General features: G+C 33.7%; 1 protein-coding gene across 6 annotated transcripts in view; it reads left to right on the plus strand.

Moving 5' to 3' along the window:
• LOC117219088 (uncharacterized) overlaps positions 1–22,884 on the plus strand; it is a 327,339-nt gene that overhangs the window by 116,382 nt on the left and 188,073 nt on the right. For 5 of the 6 annotated variants that reach the window (XR_013034608.1, XR_013034611.1, XR_013034610.1 and 2 more), the window contains one exon: positions 10,728–10,782. The exons of the other annotated variant lie outside the window; for it this stretch is intronic. The gene's annotated coding sequence lies outside the window, so the exon portion shown is untranslated. The remainder of the gene's footprint in view (positions 1–10,727; positions 10,783–22,884) is intronic. 6 annotated transcript variants of the gene reach the window in all.

The following is a 22,884-nucleotide window of genomic DNA, read 5'->3' on the forward strand; positions in this document are numbered from 1 at the left end:
ATGAATTCTTATTCAAATAAAATCTGATTCGAATGAATTCTTAATCGAATAAAATCTTATTCAAATGAATTCTTATTCGAATTAATTCTTATTCAAATAAAATCTTATTCGAATGAATTCTTATTCGAATAAAATCTCATTCGAATGATTTCTTAATCGAATAAAACCTCTCTTATTCAAAAATGAATTCTTAATAGAATATAAAATCTTATTTGAATTAATTCTTATTCGAATAAGATCTTATTCGAATGAATTCTTATTCAAATAAAATCTGATTCGAATGAATTCTTAATCGAATAAAATCTTATTCGAATGAATTCTTAGTGGAATAAAATCTCTTATACGGATGAATTTTTATCCACATAAATTCGTACTCGATTGAAAATTCATTCGGTAGTATCGATTGAAATTTGATGCGTTAATCTTTATCTCTTATCCAACTTCCGAATAAAATGTTGTCCAACTCTGGTTCCCGAGACCCCGATTGCATGGATTCACGGACGTTTTCGTGATCGTTTTAAATACCAAATGTGGAACGAGTCGGTCATGCATCGTCGCTTCATGCAGCGGAACAGTACTTACCTTTGGGCGAAATGAATGATAAATTGCTTTGTATCTTGTTATTTGAATAATTCCCTTGCTCGTTTCGGAACTTAGCTCGAAGACAGTACAATTTTGCATTCGTACGTGGGAGATGTAATTTAACTGTCTCAATAATTAATGCCGATGTCGAATATCATGTAATTTCGAATTCATTAAAAAATTCCGCACTGAAAATTGCACTGAAACAAGAGTTTCAGTGCAATCATTATAATTCATTTTGTGATCTGCTTTAGATGTATTCTAAACGCATAGCGAGATCGTTAAAAACTTTTATCAATCTAATTTATCAGATTTAATTGCTCAGTGGATAATTCCGTGTTCCAGGTATGGCGATGAATTACTTGATATGAATCACTCAGATGAATTACTTGAATTACAGTATCTGTGTCTATGAATTACTTGAAATACTATTACTTTGAAATAATATTACAAACGTTGTTAGTTGTTAGATTTAACTAATCATTTCAAATTGGTTATTATTTTGGAGACATTCTTTAAAAAAAAAACAGTTTAGTATAGTTGGTTATATCTATAATTGATTGCAAATTAAGTGAGAAGAACTTTTATCGAAATAAGAAACAAGGTAAGAATTATATTATTAGCAAATTGCGAATTTTATGCACTTACGATAGAAATTAGTAAATCAAATGCGACAAAGCAAAAACTAAGCAATTTGAAACTATTATTGTATCATTGTTAATTCATTAAAATTATTGAAAAAGGATATAAATGTTTATGCAGTTCCTGTATTTTGCAATTAATGAAGACAATTTTTATTTTGCTTAAAGATACACAGTCTAATGATTAAACATTGATTTGAAAAGAAGTATGGAAATAATTACTATACAATCGTATGTTTAACATTAATATTGTGTAAATATCAGCTTAAATAAAGTAATAACATAATCAGTAATGCTACAATATTTTGAATAAATGCATAATAAAATTGGTTTTATCGTATAAGTTCATATTATTTTCTAGACAATTAAAATGTCCCTTCTCACTTTAAATAATTGATATTATCAATTTTGCATCTGCGATTACTTATATTTTGGTTCTTCGTAACTGTTGCAATCGGAATTTCTATAGAATAATTTTAAACGGATACTTTTCACATCGATTATGACAAAAACGAGAAGTGAAATTAAAAACGATGAAAGTATTAAAATAATTCAGAGACACCTATGCATTATCTAGAACACATTGAAATTATTGAAAAAAATTGATGAAGATCATTTTTGTTCTACGAAACGATCCGCGATTCGGTGATGATTTAAAAAAACAGTCGCTGTCAACGTGTTAAACTAACAATTAGACGCCAGCCTCTAAAACAATTCGCATTCGCCCTGCTGGCGGCGATTATACAACGGCGCGGCGCGTCAGCTTTCTCGGCCGAAAATCGAAGTTTCCGCTCGAAAGTAAAAACAGAAGAGGCCAACAACCATAATCGCGCGTGTGCGCGGACTCGTTCGCCGCCAGGACAAGAAGTTTTATTGCTTGCTTCCTCGATTTCGCGATCTGCCGGCCGTTCGTTATCACGGTAGCCCGTGTTACATCATCGCGGGCCAACTGGTCGAATCAGAGTGTCAGTGTGCCGTTTTCGCCTCGGATTGCCGCACAGTGGTCCCAAATCGCCGGAAACTGAAGATGTTTCTGTGTTTAAAATTAACAATTTGTGTGTTCGACGTTTTCATGGTCGCTGATTAGAAATCTAAACTTCAATTTTTAGTCTTTCCCTAATTCAAGTTCATTGAAACTTTCATTCGTTAAATTTTTTTTCAAATTACTTTATTTGTTTATTAAACAAAAGTGTTATTATAATTTAACGAATAGTCATTAAACTTTTCTCAAATTATTTTATTCGTTTAATAAATAAAAGTGTTATTATTGTTTAACGGATATAGTCATTGAACTTTCTCCAAATTATTTTATTTATTTAATGAATAAAGGTATTACCATAATTTAACGGTTATTCATTAAGCTTTGTTGAAATTACTTTATTTATTAATTGAATAAAAGTATTATTATTATTATTCAACGGATAGTCATTAAACTTTTCTCAGATTATTTTATTCCTTTAATAAATAAAAGTGTCATTATAGTTTAACGGATAGTCATTGAACTTTCTTCAAATTATTTTATTTATTTAATAAATAAAAGTATTACCATAATTTAACGGTTATTCATTAAACTTTGTTGAAATTACTTTATTTATTAATTGAATAAAAGTATTATTATTATTATTTAACCGATAGTCATCAAACTTTTCTCAAATTACCTTATTTATTAAATAAAGGTTATATCATAGTTCAACGGATATCACGATCATTGTACTAATCGATCAATTTAGTAAATAATTTTATATTCCATAAATTTCGATTTTACAAATAAATATTCCACAAAATTCTCTTTCTCCCACAAGGCTTGCTACAGTAAACCGGTATCGTATTATAGATGAGATTGAAATTACGATACACGAAAGCAAAAATAAGTCTCCTTCGTCTGAAATTACAACAAATTTCTTTCTCTCTTTCCCGTTCGTCTCAATGCTTCGTCAGCCACACCACGTTCAACGGGAAATTCGTGTTCGTGGTCTCGGCCGCGTTGCGGCGATTTCGCGGTTGCGACGCGCTCGCGCGCGCGCGCGCACGCGGGCAGCCGATATCACGCCTTTTCACGAGTTTTCATTAGCATATAAATAATGCCCGGCCGCGAAGGGGAGGTGAGCGCTCTTTTCGCGAGCGTTCTCCGTGTGGCCAATGCTCCGTGTTAAGGGAGAAAAGGAAGAGAAGAAAGAGGAGCCGAGATGCCGGGCCTGAAACAGTAGTAGTGACCCCCGGGGCTATGTAGCACCAAACAAGAAATCCCTTCTGACGTCACCGGCAGGTGCATCCAGCAGTGCATCCTTGTTATCTGGCCGGTGGCTCGCTCGCACCCTCTCCGAGGTCTTCCCTCTCGTTCCGCCGCGACGCCGCGCCCGCTCGTTTTCCTTCTCCAGCACCGACCGTGTAATCGTACTGATTTCATGATCGAGATACCAGGTTTCCCTCCGCCCGGCACGGATTTGGTTACCTGCTTACATGACGCTGCCTGTTTACGTGTTTGTTTTACGGTGCACGGGTCGGACACAGGTTCCCTCTTGCTCGGGGACCGCGGATTAAAATTATAGCTATACGTCTCGCTGACTACCCGTTCCAAATCTTCTTTAGATTAAAATCGTCACTCCGTTGCCCGGTTCGGTTGCTCTGCTCTCGGCCGAGATCGTTCCGTTAAAAAGCGGTCTACCTAGTTTCGCCGTTTGTCAGGATCATTCTCTTCTCGCGGCATTTCTAGGCAACGATACCGATATCATGTCGTTTCGGTCGGCGTTGCGCGGAATTGCGATTCGATTAATCGCGGAATTATAATTGCAAATTCTATCGCGTTACGATTCGATCGCGTACCAATTCGCAATTCAGATTTAATCATTCGATTGAATCGCGATGCAATTTGTAATTGCAATTGGGGCAGGATTACGGAATACTGAGCAATTTAATTACGTCAATCACGGATTACGGTGTAATCGAATGAAAATCATGTGTTTCGATGTAATTAAATTAAGATTACGGATTACGATCCGATTGGATGAAAATTATGAATTAGAAAATCATAAATTGGAGTAGGAAAATATGTAAATTGTGTAAATAATGAAATAATGTGTGTGTGTGTGAAGATATGTAAATATAAAATCTCACCTCTGGAGTATAATTTGAAGAACTGTATTTCAATTACGTTTTATTTCAATTACATTGTATTTTCAATATTTTGTATCTCGATTACATCGTATTTTCAATACTTTGTATTTCGATTACATTGTATTTTCACAATATTCCGTATTTGAATTGAATAAAATAATTAGTAATTGAATTAATTGAAAGATTTGAATTGTGTAATTGGATTACATTGAAGTTATATAATTACAATCAAGTTGAATTACTACGTAATTACAATAAAGTGTGTTGAATTACTATATAATTATAATCAAGTTGAATTACTATATAATTACAATCAAGGTGAATTATTACGTAATTACAATCAAGTTGAATTACTACGTGATTACAATCAAGTTGAATTACTACGTAATTACAATAAAGTTGAATTACTACGTAATTACAATAAAGTTGAATTACTACGTAATTACAATAAAGTTGAATTACTATATAATTACAATAAAGTTGAATTACCACGTAATTACAATAAAGTTGAATTACCACGTAATTACAATAAAGTTGAATTACTACGTAATTACAATAAAGTTGAATTACTATATAATTATAATCAAGTTGAATTACTACGTAATTACAATAAAGTTGAATTACTACGTAATTACAATAAAGTTGAATTACTACGTAATTACAATAAAGTTGAATTACTACGTAATTACAATAAAGTTGAATTACTATATAATTATAATCAAGTTGAATTACTATATAATTACAATCAAGTTGAATTACTACGTAATTACAATAAAGTTGAATTACTACAGAATATTACAATAACGTTGTGTGTGTGTGAATTACTATCTAATTGAAATACAATGTAATAAAATTGCGAAAATCTAATTCCTTTCGAGATATTTCATCGTTCTCACTCAAACAAGACACCCTGTATATTATCATTCTCAGGATTTATCATTATATAAATTCATTATAATAAATGTTGTTTTATTTTTTAATATATTTCGTTTAACTTCTTTCTACGTTCAATAGTTTCAATAAACTGATAATTGTAATAATTATTTATTATGTTTTTTACGTCACAGGTAAAGGCAACATTTTAGTTAATAAAACTGATTCGTAGCTTTTTTTTTGTTATTTATCAGTCTTACGTTATCCATAAAAATATGTATCGAAGCTAACGGTGTCATAATTCTGGCTCATACCTTAAAATTTCGATAAATATTAATAAGGTGAGGCCGCAAAAACGGGGATAAATGTTGCGAACAAAAAATGAAGGGGATGATGAAAGTACGAGTCTGAAGAAATGGACCAAGGTCAACGGTACCCTTTCAACCCGCCAGATCAAATCTCTCGTGCCTATTGTGAACGTCGAAGACACTGTTAGGTCTTTTTTGTAATGAAAAAAAAAAATAAGTGGTACTTATGCAGGTGGTTACTCGAATTTCATCGGCCTGTGTAAGTTAGCATCAGGAGCGGACTGTGGATTCTATACATTCAATAACACGTGAAAATTTATTAATTGCGAGCAATCATTTATATATGGATAGAGAAATAGTAATGTATTTAGTTTCATTTTTTTCGCAACGAATTTTCCAATCAATTAAAGATTAATTGCTCGTTGACAATAATGTTTTATACTTCTATCGAATGCAAAATTAAAACATTAACACGAATCTTTGTACCAATTTCACGGACAACATCTTGACACAACAATTTCAATCGTCTCTCATTTCCCATTCATCATTCAATCATTCAATACATCGACACTCACTGCTCCCCCATTATTCGATTATTTAATTATACCATTTTAAGAAAAGGCAAATCCAACATTTCCCTGAGTTAAGGAAATTTTTTTCCAATTTTTTAAGTACGCGTAATTCGTTCAAGTAACTTTTGTTAAGGATAACATATATTTAAAAAATGAGAAAGTAAGTCAGTCATAATAACGACGAAATCAGTAACAGAAACTAATGTTTCAGAAATTGTTAAAATTTAGAAAGTTAATGATAGAAATTAATTAAAATAAAATAAATTAAAAATGAGAAAGTAAGTCAGTCATGACAAAGATGAAATCAGTAACAAAAATTGTTAAAATTTAGAAAGTTAATGACGAAAAGGAATTAAAATAAAGTGAATTAAAAATAAAGACAAAATCAGTAACAGAAATTAATGTTTCAGATATTATTAACATTTAAAAGCATTTATTTCTGTAACCGGTGCTCTTGTCTTTTTATTTTATTTTATCATTACAAGAACGAGACGTGCATGCTTTTATGAAAAAAGACAAAGTCAACCTTCTCCTCTACTGCAAAATATTAAAATTCTTCATAAAATAATATTAATAAACTCGCGAAATGATCGTCTTCCTCTTATTTATATAAATTGCGGCCGTTATTAAAAGTTCAACCACGTTTGAAATAATCGTTGAAACCTGGAAACCGAGGCAATTGGCTTGGTCTTCTGAGATTGCCAATTATGCTGTTTTTTTACACGATCTCGCCGCCAGTCAGCATTATACTAAAAAAGATCATTTTCGTTATTGGTGACCACATAATGATTAAAGCGATCCGTTACCTAAGGCAGCGGCATTTATCCGATTGAATGTCAGAGATAATCCTGGCGAACTGGTCCCTGACAGCCGAGAATTCATTTATGCAAATGCCGTCCTTTTTTTTGTCAAAGACAAAACTTTAAGCCAATCTGGAGTAAATAAACGATATCAACTCGAGATCGTATTAATGAGAAGATCCGATTTTTCAATATTCAGTGCAGAATCTGGACTCGATGCATTCGATTCGTAATATACTGACATAACATTCAGAGACGTGTGCCAATCCGTGCGCGTTCCTTCGGAGTCGCGTTTACAATGCTAATCAGTCGGCTCTCATTATACGAGAAGCGTACGCTTCTTGTTCATTTACGGAATATATGCAAATCCCGCTTAATTGAATCTATGGAATATAATATTGTGTATACGTTATATTCTAACTTATCGTGGCAACAACGTATGCATCGATAGTTGCGTCCAAGAATCTGTGTCACTTTATTAGTTTCCTTGTTTTCTTGCAAAATCAACTAGTGACTCTAAATCAAGTGACTTCGATAAATTTTATTATATCGTTAATCACTTGCCGTGAAATATATAATACTTAGTCAGACACGAGATGATGATTCTGAACTGAACCTAACAACATACCAATTTTATTCCATTACATTGTATTTCAATAAACATAGTAATTCAATTACATTGTATTTCAATAAACATAGTAATTCAATTACATTGTATTTCAATAAACATAGTAATTCAATTACATTGTATTTAAATAAACATAGTAATTCAATTACATTGTATTTCAATAAACATAGTACATAATTCAATTACATTGTATTTCAGTAAACACAGTAATTCAATTTCATTGTATTTCAATAAACATAGAAATTCAATTATATTGTATTTCAATAAACATAATAATTCAATTCATTGTATTTCAATAAATATAGTAATTCAATTACATTGTATTTCAATAAACATAATAATTCAATTACATTATATTTCAATAAATATAGTAATTCAATTTCATTGTATTTCAATAAACATAGTAATTCAATTACATTGTATTTCAATAAACATAGTAATTCAATTACATTGTATTTCAATAAACATAGTAATTCAATTACATTGTATTTCAATAAGCATAGCAATTCAATTACATTGTATTTCAATAAATATAGTAATTCAATTACATTGTATTTCAATAAACATAGCAATTCAATTACATTGTATTTCAATAAACATAGCAATTCAATTATATTGTATTTCAATAAACATAGCAATTCAATTACATTGTATTTCAATAAACATAGTAATTCAATTACATTGTATTTCAATAAATATAGTAATTCAATTACATTGTATTTCAATAAACATAGTAATTCAATTACATTGTATTTCAATGAACATAGTAATTCAATTACATTGTATTTCAATAAACATAGTAATTCAATTACATTGTATTTCAATAAACATAGTACATAATTCAATTACATTGTATTTCAGTAAACACAGTAATTCAATTAGATAAATTCAAATATTCCAGTTACATGAATTGCTGATTATGTTTTAAATCACGAGTGCAATTCAAATACAATGCAGTTTCGATACAATGAAATTGAAATTACAGCCCAGAACTTTGAAGAAGTGAGACACATTTTTACGTTTTTCTTTCGTATACTCCTCTTTCGTCTCTTCTATGGATTTTCTTCTCTTATTACCTAGTAATTCATTATTTTTTAATTCGTGATTTTAGTTCACTTACATCGTAATTCGTAATTAATTTAATTTCATCATTTAGTATGTTGTAATTGTATTCCAATTGCAATTACGAATTGTATTGTAATTTAATCGAATGTAGCTCTGATTTACGAATTACAATGCTACTGAATTACAATGTAATTGAATTACAATGTAACTGAATTAGAATTTAACTGAATTACTATGTAACTGTATTACAATATGACTGAATTACAATGTAACTGTATTACAATATGACTGAATTACAATGTAATTTAATTACTTGGTAATTATAATTCCTTGAGTAATTCAATTGTAATTCCGCACATCTCTGACTCGAAGGCCACCTAAATGTACCTAAATTGAAATTATAGGTTTAGAATTTGAGGTCGTGGATATATTGTCAAAAGAACAATGTACAGTTCCATCGACGATGATTGACTCGAAATTAGGAAGAAGCAAGAGAAAGGTCGCCGGGAAAGGAAAAACGGTGGTGGTACGTTAACGAACAGAAAGACCGACAAAAAACGGGCCTCTCGCGTTTTGCTCAGGGCGAAAAATAATCTGTAATACGGGCTACCGTATTCCTTTTTCGTTTCTCGCCTGTACGGGGCTGGTAATCGTTTTCGGCAGGTAGGCAACGGCTTTTGAGATAGAGATCTACGTAATCGGAATTTTATATCTCTCTCTCCCCTCGCTAGGGCCAACGGGGGTAAATGTATAGTAGCTCGACCCTATTACACTTTTTTCCCCGCTTATTAAATATTTTTTCGATGTGCCGGCGCTCATCGATACGAATTTTAGGTTATTAGGGCGGCACCGTGCCGCAATCGCGACGAATTACACTTCTCGAATTTCCTGTTGGACAGATCGGGACTCGGGCGAGTGGTTCTTTTAATTGGCATCTCGTTTTAGAAAAGCAATCATCATCCTTCGCTCGCTTCGTCCTCTTTTGATTGTATTCGGACACCCAATATGGTTCGCGTGATTTGATTTTATTTATTTTAATTGATTTCGCCTAAACGGATCAGATGCGCTTTCGAATTTTCTGCGTAAATTTAACGCAATATTGTGTTAATAATATAATAATATATATAATAATAATAAAAAATAAATAATATATATAATATAATAATATATAATGTAATAACGTTAATGGAATAATAATATAACAATAACGATAATAGTAACGATAATAGAATAATAATAAAAATGAAAACAATATGATGACAATATACCAAGCAAACACAAACGAAATATTCCAGCTTCTGGTAACATTATACGTATAGTAGATTTTTTAATTGATTAAAATCATCAATGAGGAAGTTAATGTCGTTGGCATAAGTGTTGGCTACATTGTGGATTATTTAAATTAATCATTTTGGTAATATGCGTTACTCGATTCTACTTTTATTGCGTGATTGTACGGAGGAAGGTATAATTTTTATTTAAATTTATGTCTCTAACTTTGACTTTTATTTGTCTTTTTCTTTTTTGATAAATCATTGAAACGAATTAAACTGTGGAAATTGTTTCTTCCAAGATCATATGATGTAACTATACAAATAATTAATATATAATAATATTATACATTGTTATATATTAATAATTATATAATATTATACATTGTTATATATTAATAATTATATAATATATAATAATTATAATATTATAATAATTATATATTAATTAAGTAATATATTTTCTCACTTTCCCAAGATATTGATATTGAGAAAAACTAGATGAAGAAATAAGAAAAACAACAATTATTAACCTCCATTCAAAAGAGCATTTGTTATTGAAAGATTAAATCATATTGTTGTGTTTCTTCTTGTTATTCATTTGACACATGATGATAAAATTAATAAAATGTTCTAGGAATCTCTAGTAATATTTATCCTCTTATTTTATCGACTGCTTGTATTTATGTATTTATAGCGCCTTTACAAAACATAACGATTATTATAGTTTGTCTTAAAAATTATTTAAATCGTGAGCGGCGTGAGTAATTTTCTACTCCATGCTAGTTGTCTGTATATTATTATTATTAACGAATCGAATATATTAACAAAAATCATATGATTACAAATTTTTCTCTCGTTATTCTGTTACAGCTACATAAAAAGTGGAGTGATAACATCATCTAGTTCAAGATACTCATATCAGTAGGTGAGTCAAACAATTTTGTCTGTCAAAATTCATTATTCGATTATTTCTTGGGTCTTATAATAAGGTGAATTAATATAGAATATTATTTTTCATACCCATGGTTTAACTATCTGCAATGTTTTAATGAATTGTAAAAATTATAAAAAGAAATATTTGAATATATAATAAACAAATTATAATGAGAAAGAAACGAAAAATCTTCGACAAACATTGGTCGATTTCGACTGACTATAACTCCGTGAAAAATCATCGTAGGATGATGACTTTCTTTTTAACTTAAAGCTTAAAACCTCTACTTTAAGATATTGTCCCTCGATTTTAAGTTTCGTGCACCCTCGCAATTACAACCCTTTAAATGCGTGGACATGTTTGTCATGTTAAAAATCGCCAAGTTTGACAAAATGCAGAGCTTTTGTAAAATTCTTTTTTCGAGATGCCATTTACAGTCGATTGAAGTTCGATCCTTCCCCTTCAATTTAAAAAAAGAAGAAGAAACTCGACTGCGATTTTTGTTCGCAAAGTTACAGCACTTGGAAGCGACCGTTGCATTTTCGTCACGATAACATTTCTCCTGATAAATACGTAATTCATATAAACTGAAATCTTTTGAAATCGTGACCTACGATGTTTTCAGTTGTAGTTTTCAGTTTCGATAAATTAATACATTTGACACCCTTCGGAATACGCTCTTTGGATCACAGTAGAATCGACGCGTGTTTACAGTTCGACTGACGAAACAAGAGAGAGGCGGCGTTAAACAAAACCGAATATCTTTAACCTAATATATTTAACCTAATATATAAATAAATATAACCTAATGAAAGCTTACACGACAACGTGCATAACTATGTTCCGTGTCTAACAGACGTCACGACCGGTCTGTTACAACATTTTTCATCGTAGCCGCAGGATCGTGAATCGCGCTCGCGCACCGCTCGTACAGTTTCGCATCTTCCTACGGTCTATCTATGATATCGGGAAAGCAACGCCACAGGTCCGTCGGTTGGTAAATCCTTTCTACGGTTCACCTCGGCTGTCCATCCGCGGGAATCACGCAGAATCCTTTGTCCCGCGGACCGGTCCGGAGAACTTTCGGGGACAGCACAATAAGAAAGGGGCGGCCGTAAAGCCTGTGGACGCGGACCCTTTCAATTCTTTGGAAAGGTTCATCCGACACCGGTGAAAGGGGGATGCAATATTATTCAAAATCATGAAATTCTCCGGCGGAATTTCGTTATTTCCAGGCCTATTCAGGCCCGTAGATGCATATCTTGCATCGTTGAATGGGCTACCGTACGGGGTAGGCAAGATGGGGTCTGTTCGATCTCCCGCTTTCAACGGCCACCGCCGCCACCCCCGCGCGTACCGGCCCGGAATCGAACCGGTGAAATCCAGGTGAAAAGGGTCAAACCTGCGAAAAGGGCACACGTGCATCGGCGAGCACCCGCGCGGCTGTGTGCGTGCGTGCGTGGAGCTCTCTGTGGGACGCAATCGCGAGGGGACACTTCGATCGAGCCACGAGACGAATCGACCGATGAAAGAAGCTGCGCTCGATCTCTTTTTCGAAGGGTTGCTCCACTATACCACCCGATACTCTTTCTCTCCTTTGAGCACGCAGCGAACGCGTCGAGCGACGTGCTGGTCGCCGTCGAGAAAATACGCTTTCCGCAGCTGTCTCGGAACCGACATGTGCAGCCTTTCTTTTCCTGTTTTGTGGAAAAGACCAGCTGCGATTACGTGGCCGCGCGCGGACTCAACGTCGAACGGCTGCAAAACGTTTCTTATCGCCTCGTGATACGAGCATGCGATTAACCCTTTCTATCCCGTTGCACTTGTCCGCGGCGGCGACGACGACGCGACGATTCCCGACCGCTCGTTCTTTTGTCCCGCGACCGTAACCCTTTCACAGGTGAACTCCTTTTCTACGGCCGAACCCTTTCCTCGCATTGTCGACCGGTATATCCGCTAACCCTTTCGGACCGGCACCAGGTAAAAGGGTTGAGAATGTGGGTTAAGGGATCGCCGGCAGCAGGTTAATCCTGTTAACGGTACGGACGGCGTAACGTTGCGTTGATATTCTGGATGCTCTGGTGCTCTCTGCGAAATTGTTATGAAGCAACTTGATATTTTCGTGGAATTTTAGTGGAATTTTAGCAATCGGGGACAAATGAGTGGGTTAGAATTGTAGCGGTTCGTATCGAATCATCCGCAATCGTTACATCAACACGTTTTCATCGATGCTATTTGACCGACCATGATGTCGCCGATAGTACAGTAAATTCTTCCTAATTGACGATTCTTTATTATATAAATCGTTACTTATATAAATCGTTACTTATATAAATCGTTATTTATAAATCGTTACTTATATAAATCGTTATTTATACACTAAATCGTGTCAGTATTATCGAATTAGATGATCGAATTATCGGTTATCGAATTAGATTAGATTATATTATCGAATTAATGAATTAAATCGTTACTTATATATAAATCGTTATTTATAAACCGTTACTTATATAAATCATTATTTATAAATTGTTATTTATATAAATCGTTATTTATACACTAAATCGTGTCAGTATTATCGCTTCAATATGTATCACTTCTTTTCTGTCGATTGATATGATTGGATGATCGATACGCATTTTAACAAAAGAAAAAATTAAATGAAATGGTTTATTGAGAATATTGTACGTACGAATAATGTGTAGTGAGTGAATATATTAATGGGAATTTTTCGATCGTGGTTGTTCGAGCATTCAAGATCACTTAGTGTTACTTAAAACATTGAAAATAAATAATTTATAAAACTGTGTATTTATTTGTTGACTTCTAAAACTTGGAAACAACAATGCAAGATTTTTTAAGAGACCAGTAAATTTTTATGTCGTAATTTTTTATTTCATGGTTAAATAAAGTCTGTCTGAATCGATCGCAAGGCAGAGAAGTTAACCAACAACGTATTTCTATATGTGAAATAACAACGTAATATTCGTTCGAGCTGTGTGCGTTCGAGCACGCTGTTTCCTCGTTGCCAGAGGTCTTTGGTCACGGCAGATTCTGTGGAGGTAAAACGCGCTGCAACGAATCGACCTGCTTTTCTCGGTGCAGGTTCGAACCTGCACCATTCAGTTCACTTTTCACGATGCACGTGCAAGCTGCAGGAACGTGTTCGAACGTGTTCGAGCCTGCTCGTTCCTGATCCACAAAAAAGAAGTTAGAAAATGAATACAGGCTCAATAAAGAACTCGCTAACTCAATAGTAACCCCATAAATAACCAATCGTAGACGCTCTGAAATTTTTCGAAACGGTGATTTATACTTTATACTTCCTCTTTGATCGAGAGTACATATGTATTGGGTTGGCAACTAAGTAATTGCCGATTTGTTCAATGAAATAAAAAATTTTTTTTACTTGGAATGAAGTTTAATCTGTAAGGTATTTTCCATTTTGTTCGATGACCTTTTGCCATCTCTCTGACAACTTGGAAATTCCACGCTCTCGTAGAAAGTCTGATCCTTTTCGGCCAAAAACTGAGTTCAGTGAGATTTTACAGCGTCATCGTCATTAAAAGTTTTACCACGAAGGGAGTTGTCCAGGGATCGAAATAAGTGGTAATCCGATGGCGCGAGATCAGGGCTATATGGGGGGTGTAACATCAATTCCCAACCAGTATCCATCAATTTTTGCCGAGTGGACAAAGACGTGTGCGGCCTAGCATTGTCCTGCTGGAAAATGACACCTTTACGATTGACCAATTCTGGTCGCTTTTCCTTGACCGCTGCATTCAATTTGTCCAGTTGCTAACATTCACGGATAATAAAAAATAACATAATAATAATAATAATAATAATAATAATAATAATAATAATAATAATAATTTTATAATATAACATTTATGGATATCATAAAAATGGGAGTGAGAGACATCTATAACTGAAATCGGCAATTACTCAGTTGCCAACCCAATATATAGTGATATATTAATGCTAATATTCATGCATAATAATAATAATAATAATAATAATAATAATAATAACAACAACAATAATAATAATTTTATAATATAACATTTACGGATATCATAAAAATGGGAGTGAGAGACATCTATAACTGAAATCGGCAATTACTTAGTTGCCAACCCAATATATAGTGATATATTAATGCTAATATTCATGCATAATAATAATAATAATAATAATAATAATAATAATAATAATAATAATAATAATAATTTTATAATATAATCGTCCGTTTTTACTATTTACAAATAATTTTGCTTGAAAATATTTTCTTTTTCAAAACTGTATATATACATTTTTAATTAAATGAATCAATGAATGTTGATAAAATGCACTTTTCAATTAGTGAATAATGACTGTTAGTATGAATTTAAAATGCATATCAAAAGTAGAAGAATTTTTCTTATGATAAATTATATTGATAATATAATACGTTGTATCATTCTATTTATATAATTGGGTGTAGAAAATTCGAAGGTTTTAAAATAATAATAGAAAAGTTGATAGCAGTGAACATTGATTGGCACATCTAAAACATCTGCGAAGAAAGTAAAAAACAATTTTATTGTTGCTATAAAGAAACGTATACATATGAAATTTATGATAGAAATAAACTAATATATCACATTTGTTTAAGAATTTAATCCTATCTTCAATACTATCTAAATATAAATATAATTTAATGCTATCTGAAAATTGTAAAACAAAGCTGAAACTTACATTTATATAAATATATTCTCTTAGAAAGTGTAAACCTTTTCTTCAGTAATTATCCATACAAAATTGCCAAACCATTTCTTAACGACTTAGAATAGGAAGGTACCGCAGTAATGTACGCGCATAGTAAAGAACTATGCGTAAAATACTGTGTTAGCAAATAATATTTGAGGATAGATGATAGCGACAGTGTACGTCGATTTTTTATCAAAGTAATGATTACTTTATCTAAAAATAACGTTCAAAAATGAATAGTTTATTATTAATCACCAAAATATAAATGCCTTTCGAATCAGGGTTCACAGTTGCCGTTACGATTATTTCATAAGACTCAACGTTTTCGTAAACTTCCGAATATCAAAAGTCAATAAATGAATGAAAACTGCGATTGCTGTTACTTGTATGTTTTAAATTATCAATATTAGACATATAAAAAACCATGAGATTCATTTTTAGAAGATTACCACACTATAAAATGTTACATTTTATTACTTTTATAAAATACCGCAGTATTTGGAGCGTCCGCAGTAATACCCACACCTATCCTATTGGACCGTTAGCGCTCGAACACTTTAGCATCGTGTCAAATGATTCGTTTTTGTTCGGAAGATAGGAAATATAAAACTGTATCGAGCCACCCGCATATCAGGCGCCCCGAGACTCGCAAGGCTCCCCGAACACAGGACTCTTTTGGAATGTCTTGAATTTCAACACACTGGCCGCGAAAGTTGCAAGATCTATTATCTTGCTAAGATGTCTCGCAGGGCGACAGTCACGTTCTTCTCCTTCGGCGCGCCGATCCGGAAAGAAGGTGAATTTTTCGCGGAGGATTACGCCGGCAGATAGCATTTCCAATTGACCGGCTTTTCATCGGTGCGAGCTCGAGTCTGCAACCAGGCATTGAATTCTCCTCGAGGCGAGATAGTCCGGTCACAGTAAAATGGAGCGCGTTCAGACCTGTCCGAGAGTGGACATAGATCACTGTCCACCGTTTTTGTCCGAAAATCTTCTGCTCGGTGAAAAAGATCCTGCCGGATGCACGGATCCTCGAAACCTGCCGCGTCGTTTTCAAAAGCAAACCTAAACGCGGGTGGACGGAGGAATCCCGTGGAAAAAAAAAGGTTTCCGAAGGGTCGGGCTTCTTCTAACTCTCTCGGTTGATGCAACGGCACGCACCGTTCAATGGCGAATTTCCAAAGCGACGTGTGAAACGGGAAGACTCATCGCGTTACGATTCATGATTATGACAGTGGATCCTCGACTCGTCCCTTTTAACAAGTACAGCCGTGTGCATGATCATAGACTCAGCGTAACTTTTATGTTGTTGTTGATGTTACTGGTATCTGAACGAAAACTTAACAAAATATTACATTTGTATATTTCTATTTTTTTATTGTTTCTAATGTAGAAATTTTCTATATCATAAAAATGTAAATTGTTTCTATATTATGAAAATATATATATTTTTATAATATAAAAATTATATTATATTATTTATTATTTAAATTATATTATTTATATTATAAAAAAATATATTTTTATAATATATATTTATTTTATATTATATTGTTTCTATATTATAAAAAAATATATTTTTCCATATTATAAAAATATATATTATTTCTGTATTATAGAAATGTATACTACCCCTATATTATAATATAGAAATTAATACAGAAATTACTACATAAATTTTCCGTATTATAATTTCTAAATTAGAAGTAAAACAGAAAATAGAAATATACAAATATGATATTCTGTTAAGATTTTTTGTTTAAATATAGAATATCTCAGCTAGAAGAGACCACCTACAGTGTCGTGAATAATTATACACTCAAGGTAACTTTCACATTTTTACTGAGACTTTTAAAAAAAGAAAAAAAATCTATATTTGTATATTTCTAATTTATATTATCTTTAATATAGAAATATATCTTGTTAAGCTTTTGTTTAAATATCACTAAAAATGTAAAAGTTTATTTTATATAATTATTCATATTACTGTATACAGTCATTCTAGAAAGTTTCTATAAGAGTCGAACATTATTCGAATTTTTTCGAATAAATATTTAGCTAAAATAATTATTCGAATGACTTATTTTTAGTCGATTATTTTATTCATACAATAATCATTCTTCGTAACGAATTATTCTCTCTACTTATCCGAGTAATTTTTCATTCTTTATTCGAATAAATTATTTGAATCGAGATTGTAAAATTATTCGAATAATTATGTCAATAATTATTAACCGTCTCTTTACGTAATTTTTTAAAAATATGTGTGTTATAAATATGAATCTTAAGGTACATATTCTGATCATTTAGAATCAAGTTTAATTCCACATTACTTTAGTTAAATAATCTAGAATCAAGTTCAGTTATATAAAATAATTTTAAAGTGACAGATATTATATTATTATAGAAATAGATATTATATTATTATATTATTATAGATATTATATTATATTATATTATTATATGTATAATATTATACATATAAAGAACGTTTCTTCTATAATATTGTGAGGTTTAAATACCTTGTTACTAAATATTAAAATCTCGAATGCAAAACATTTGATCGCAACAAAAATCCGTAGTTTGCTATTTCCCAGAATTTCAGATTTAATAAAACGTAACCTCTCATCGAACTTGGATATCGTTGCCCTCTGTTGAGAAAACTGAACATTACACTCAGGTAGACTAAACGAACACGGTGGGGTAGCAACTTGCTAATTCACAAACACACCTCGCGGTTGTGTACAAACTCCACCTGTGAGTATTTACAGTTTGATTTCTGGTGCTGGTGATAAAAGGGTTAAATATAGAAATTTATACTCTTATGATAATTGTTTCGCGGTACAACTGTATTAGCTTCGACAATACTCTTAACAGAATTAAAATAATATAGTGTCCCACAGATTGGAAATTTTGAATTTTATATGTTTTACGAAATCACATTTTTTAATACGTTCTTCGTTTTTGTTTCAAAATGTTAAGTTTACTTTTTGCAAAAGGGTAGTTTTATTTCTAGATATAATTAAATTTTTGTTTAACTTTGTTTTAATGTATGCAGTACCTTCGAAGGTGTAGTAGTATCTATTACTATAAACATTCCAAAAATGAAGAGACTCTATAAAATATTTTTTGATAATCATTAGCTTTTAACAATAATTGTTCTTTCCTACACATTTGTTAATTCAGTAGATATATCTATTTTCTTGTTTGTAATTCACATTTTATTTCCTACGTCTACGCTTTGATTTTAAACTTAATTTGCATTATCCTTTTCGGCAAACGGTTTAATATAACTTTGCAATCTTTTATATTTAAGATACAGAATAATATTATAAAATATTTGAATTAATTTCCTACCACAATAGAAACATATTTCAATAAAATCATACGGAAACAGATGCTGAAACAGAACAGGAAATGCTTACTAAAGAAAACAAAGTTAATATGCGATGTATTTTTCATATTTCTATCATCCGAACTCAAATTCCAATCCAAAGTAACTCTCAGATAACAAATTACCATAGAATAATACTTTTTTCACTGCAATTTTTAAACTAGTTAGCTGGTTACTCGTCACAGCATAAAACGGTGCCATTTCTCTGTGACGAGTATACTTGTCATAACACAAAACGGTGCTATTTCTTCGTGACGAGTATACTCGTCGCAGCACAAAACGTTGCCATTTCTTCGTGACGAGTATACTCGTCATAGCATAAAACGGTGCCATTTCTTCTTGACGAGTATATCATAGCACAAAACGGTGCCATTTCTTCATGACGAGTATACTCGTCATAGCACAAAACGGTGCCATTTCTTCGTGACGAGTATACTCGTCGCAGCACAAAACGTTGCCATTTCTTCGTGACGAGTATACTCGTCATAGCACAAAACATTGCCATTTCTCCGTGACGAGTATACTCGTCACAGCACAAAACGTTGCCATTTCTTCGTGACGAGTATACTCGTCACAGCACAAAACGGTGCCATTTCTTCTTGACGAGTATACTTGTCATAGCACAAAACGGTGCCATTTCTTCATGACGAGTATACTCGTCATAGCATACAATATTGTCATTTCTCCGTGACGAGTATACTCGTCATAGCACAAAACGTTGCCATTTCTCCGTGACGAGTATACTCGTCAACGGCAGTGTACCTGTTAAGAATACTATATACTTAATTACGATATTCTTAATTAAATTATATATTCCATAAAAGCGTTCTATTTAAATATTAAGATAATCGAACATATCCAATATAATTGCAATAACTCGCACACTTTTCAAAAAATACGCAACAACCGACCGGTTAGAACCAGAATATAACCAAAATATAACCAGATCGATCGCGCACATGCCGCGACCTATAAAAACGAGGACGAAGCTAAAGATGCCATAAAACGTCGACAAAACCTAACAACTAATTTCAAGCCCCAACTGCCGCTGCGTGCCGACAGTTATCCACCCAGGCACAATGGTAAATCGTAAACGGATCAGCGCCGAGTAAGCCAAGCAAGACGAGTATATTTGCAATAACCGTGATCACGTTATCGAACTAAGCCACGCGTCGCCTAAATCGCGGTGCCAACACGAACGCATCGGATCCGTACATAAGTGTACATAAAACATCGTTGAATGCGTCGAATCGACGGAACCGGTCATCCTCGAATCCTATTTCCCAACACTCGAGCCTATCCTCGCGATAGAGTCCGAAGTCAACATAAACTCGCGATGCCATCGTCGACACGATGGAACACGGGGAGAATCCGAATATCAAAGTTTGCTCGGTGTACCGATCCTCGGGCCGCTGGAGGGTGTTGGCAAACGTCTGCGGAAGGGGACGCACGGTGTGACCCGGGTAACGATCGTCGTCGTAGAAAGAGAGATCGTTAACTGGAAACGGCAGAAGAAAGATTCATGGGCCAGCGGGATGCGTGACGGAGCCGGAGATCCGTTTCTATTTAGGAGGTCCCATTATGCTGTTAAGTAAACAGTCTCGCGAGTCTTGCACCTATGTAAACACGAGGGCCGAAGAACTCCCGGACGCGATCGACCCGTCGATCCGGGATTCATTGGCGGGCCGGCTAAAAAAAGGAGGTCGAATGGGAGGATTTTGAAAAGGGACAAACGAAGGGAAACGGTGGAAGGCCCGAGGCCCGGTGCGGGGGTGACGCAGAGCCACCGGTGCATTCGAGCTCGCAGAACCGTGAATCTGGCACGGATCCATTCTTAAAGGATTAGCGTTTTAAATTCTCGTCTGTTATCTGTATCAATTTACTATCCGCGTCCCCCGTGACGGCGGCACAGATTCCCTATTCAGTGCTGGTACACACCGGGACAAAAAGATCGCACGTTTTACATTTCTTACAGTTTCGTGTAAAATCTGGGCGATATACTTATCTCGCGTTTTTTTACCAGTTTTTGGCATATCGGTTGACGTAACAGTGACTTCTGTTAATATTCGGACACCTTTTCGAAATGTAGAACTTTTTTAGGACTGGACTAAACGATTTGAATTTTTTTTTTTTAGATGGGACTAGTCTACTAGACTGTAGCTAGAATGAGCTTTTTTTGAAATTTTGTTACTGCTTAGCGCGACAAAAGAAAATGAAATACTCTCGTTTCTTAACCTATTAACCGAGCCTGTAACGAATATTTAAAAAATTGTGTTTTATAGGTCTCGGCGAGTTCTATGCATGATGAAAATTATGTGAATCAATTGCATAATTAATTTAGGAATTATCGTGGCTCGTCTGTGTACAGGGTGAGTCTTGTTAACACAACGACCTCAAATAAAATATTATGTATTTATATATATATTATATATATTATATATTATTTTATTATATAAAATATTTATATATTTTTTTAAATACGCTCCATTTGGCGCAATACATTTTTATGTAAAATTGAACGCTTTACCCGAATTCGGGAAGAAATATAAACTATAAAAAAAGTGAAGGTGATCTTTATATCTTGATAAAGAAGCAAAATAACATAAAACCAACCAAAATAAAACCAGCAAAATATAATAAAACAAATATTTTATGAGTTATTTCAGGTCGTCATGTCGACAAGACTCATCCTGTATAACAAAATGTTGGTAGAAGATCTGTTGTTGAAGAATTTTACTTGAACAAAATGTCGTCGAAAAATCAGAAGACAATGGACACTTTCTTTCCCACTGTCGCAGCTAATTGCTCGTCCACGGGGTCGAAGGGGGAGGATTTCGAAAAGGGACGTATGGGAAACGGAGAAAAACCGGCGGCCCGGTGCGCGGGGGTGAGGCAGGGCCACCGGCGCATTGAAGGTCGTAGAACCGTGAATCTGGCTCCGGAGCACGGATCCATTCTTAAAGGATTATCGTTATAAATTATACTATTCCGTTGCAGCCAACTGATGTCCTCCAGGATGACCGGTAGCTGCTCCGAGATTTCTATCGGCGGATTAACGCGGACCGTGTCATCGCGGTATCCTGCCTATTCGATTTCATCCTCCGTCTATCGGCGAAGAGGGCGACTCGCGAGATCGACCCTTTTGGGACCACATGCATTTTTCTCTCCCTTCGCCGGTGTTTTCACTACCTTTCTTTCTTCTTTTTTCTTTCTTTTTTTTCGTTTTCGCCCCCGATCTCGTGGCCGTTCGAGGGCAGACACTGCGTTTAGAGTATGAAACACGATCTACCGGCCGGCTGTTACGAATTTTTTTACCCTCTTTTCGCTGGGGACTCGGCTCTCTTGAAGGACGTTCCGACGGGACGGGATTGGTCGCGTTTGGTGTCGAGGTTTGACTATCGATACGGTCGTCGACGAATATTGATAACGTGCAGGGTAATTGTGGCTATTACTGCGGACGCCCCGAATACTGCGGTATTTTATAAAAGTAATAAAATGTAACATTTTATAGTGTGGTAATCTTCTAAGAATGAATCTCATGATTTCTTATATGTTTAACCCGAGAAAGATAACCTACGTCGCAGAGGCGCCTGCGAAGACTGTTGATTTTTGTTAATTTTTCATAGAGGTCTAGTGATTTAAGTTTAAAATTACTTAAAATATCAAAAAATATAATATAAATGCATTTTATTTTTACGATAATGCCAAACCTTTAAAATGACTAGATTAACTTAAATAAATATCCATTGTTAGTATAAAATTGACGCCTTAGAAAAGCATGCGCCTCTGAAGCGTATGGTTATCTTTTACGTACGTTGTCATATGGTTATCTTTCTAGGGTTAATATTGATAATTTATGACGTACAAGTAACAGCGATAGCAGTTTTAATTCATTTATCGATTTTTCATATTCGGAAGCTTATGAAAACGTCGAGTCTTATGAAATACTC

Source organism: Megalopta genalis, chromosome 12, assembly GCF_051020955.1.
Source record: "Megalopta genalis isolate 19385.01 chromosome 12, iyMegGena1_principal, whole genome shotgun sequence".
Lineage (NCBI taxonomy): Eukaryota > Metazoa > Arthropoda > Insecta > Hymenoptera > Halictidae > Megalopta > Megalopta genalis.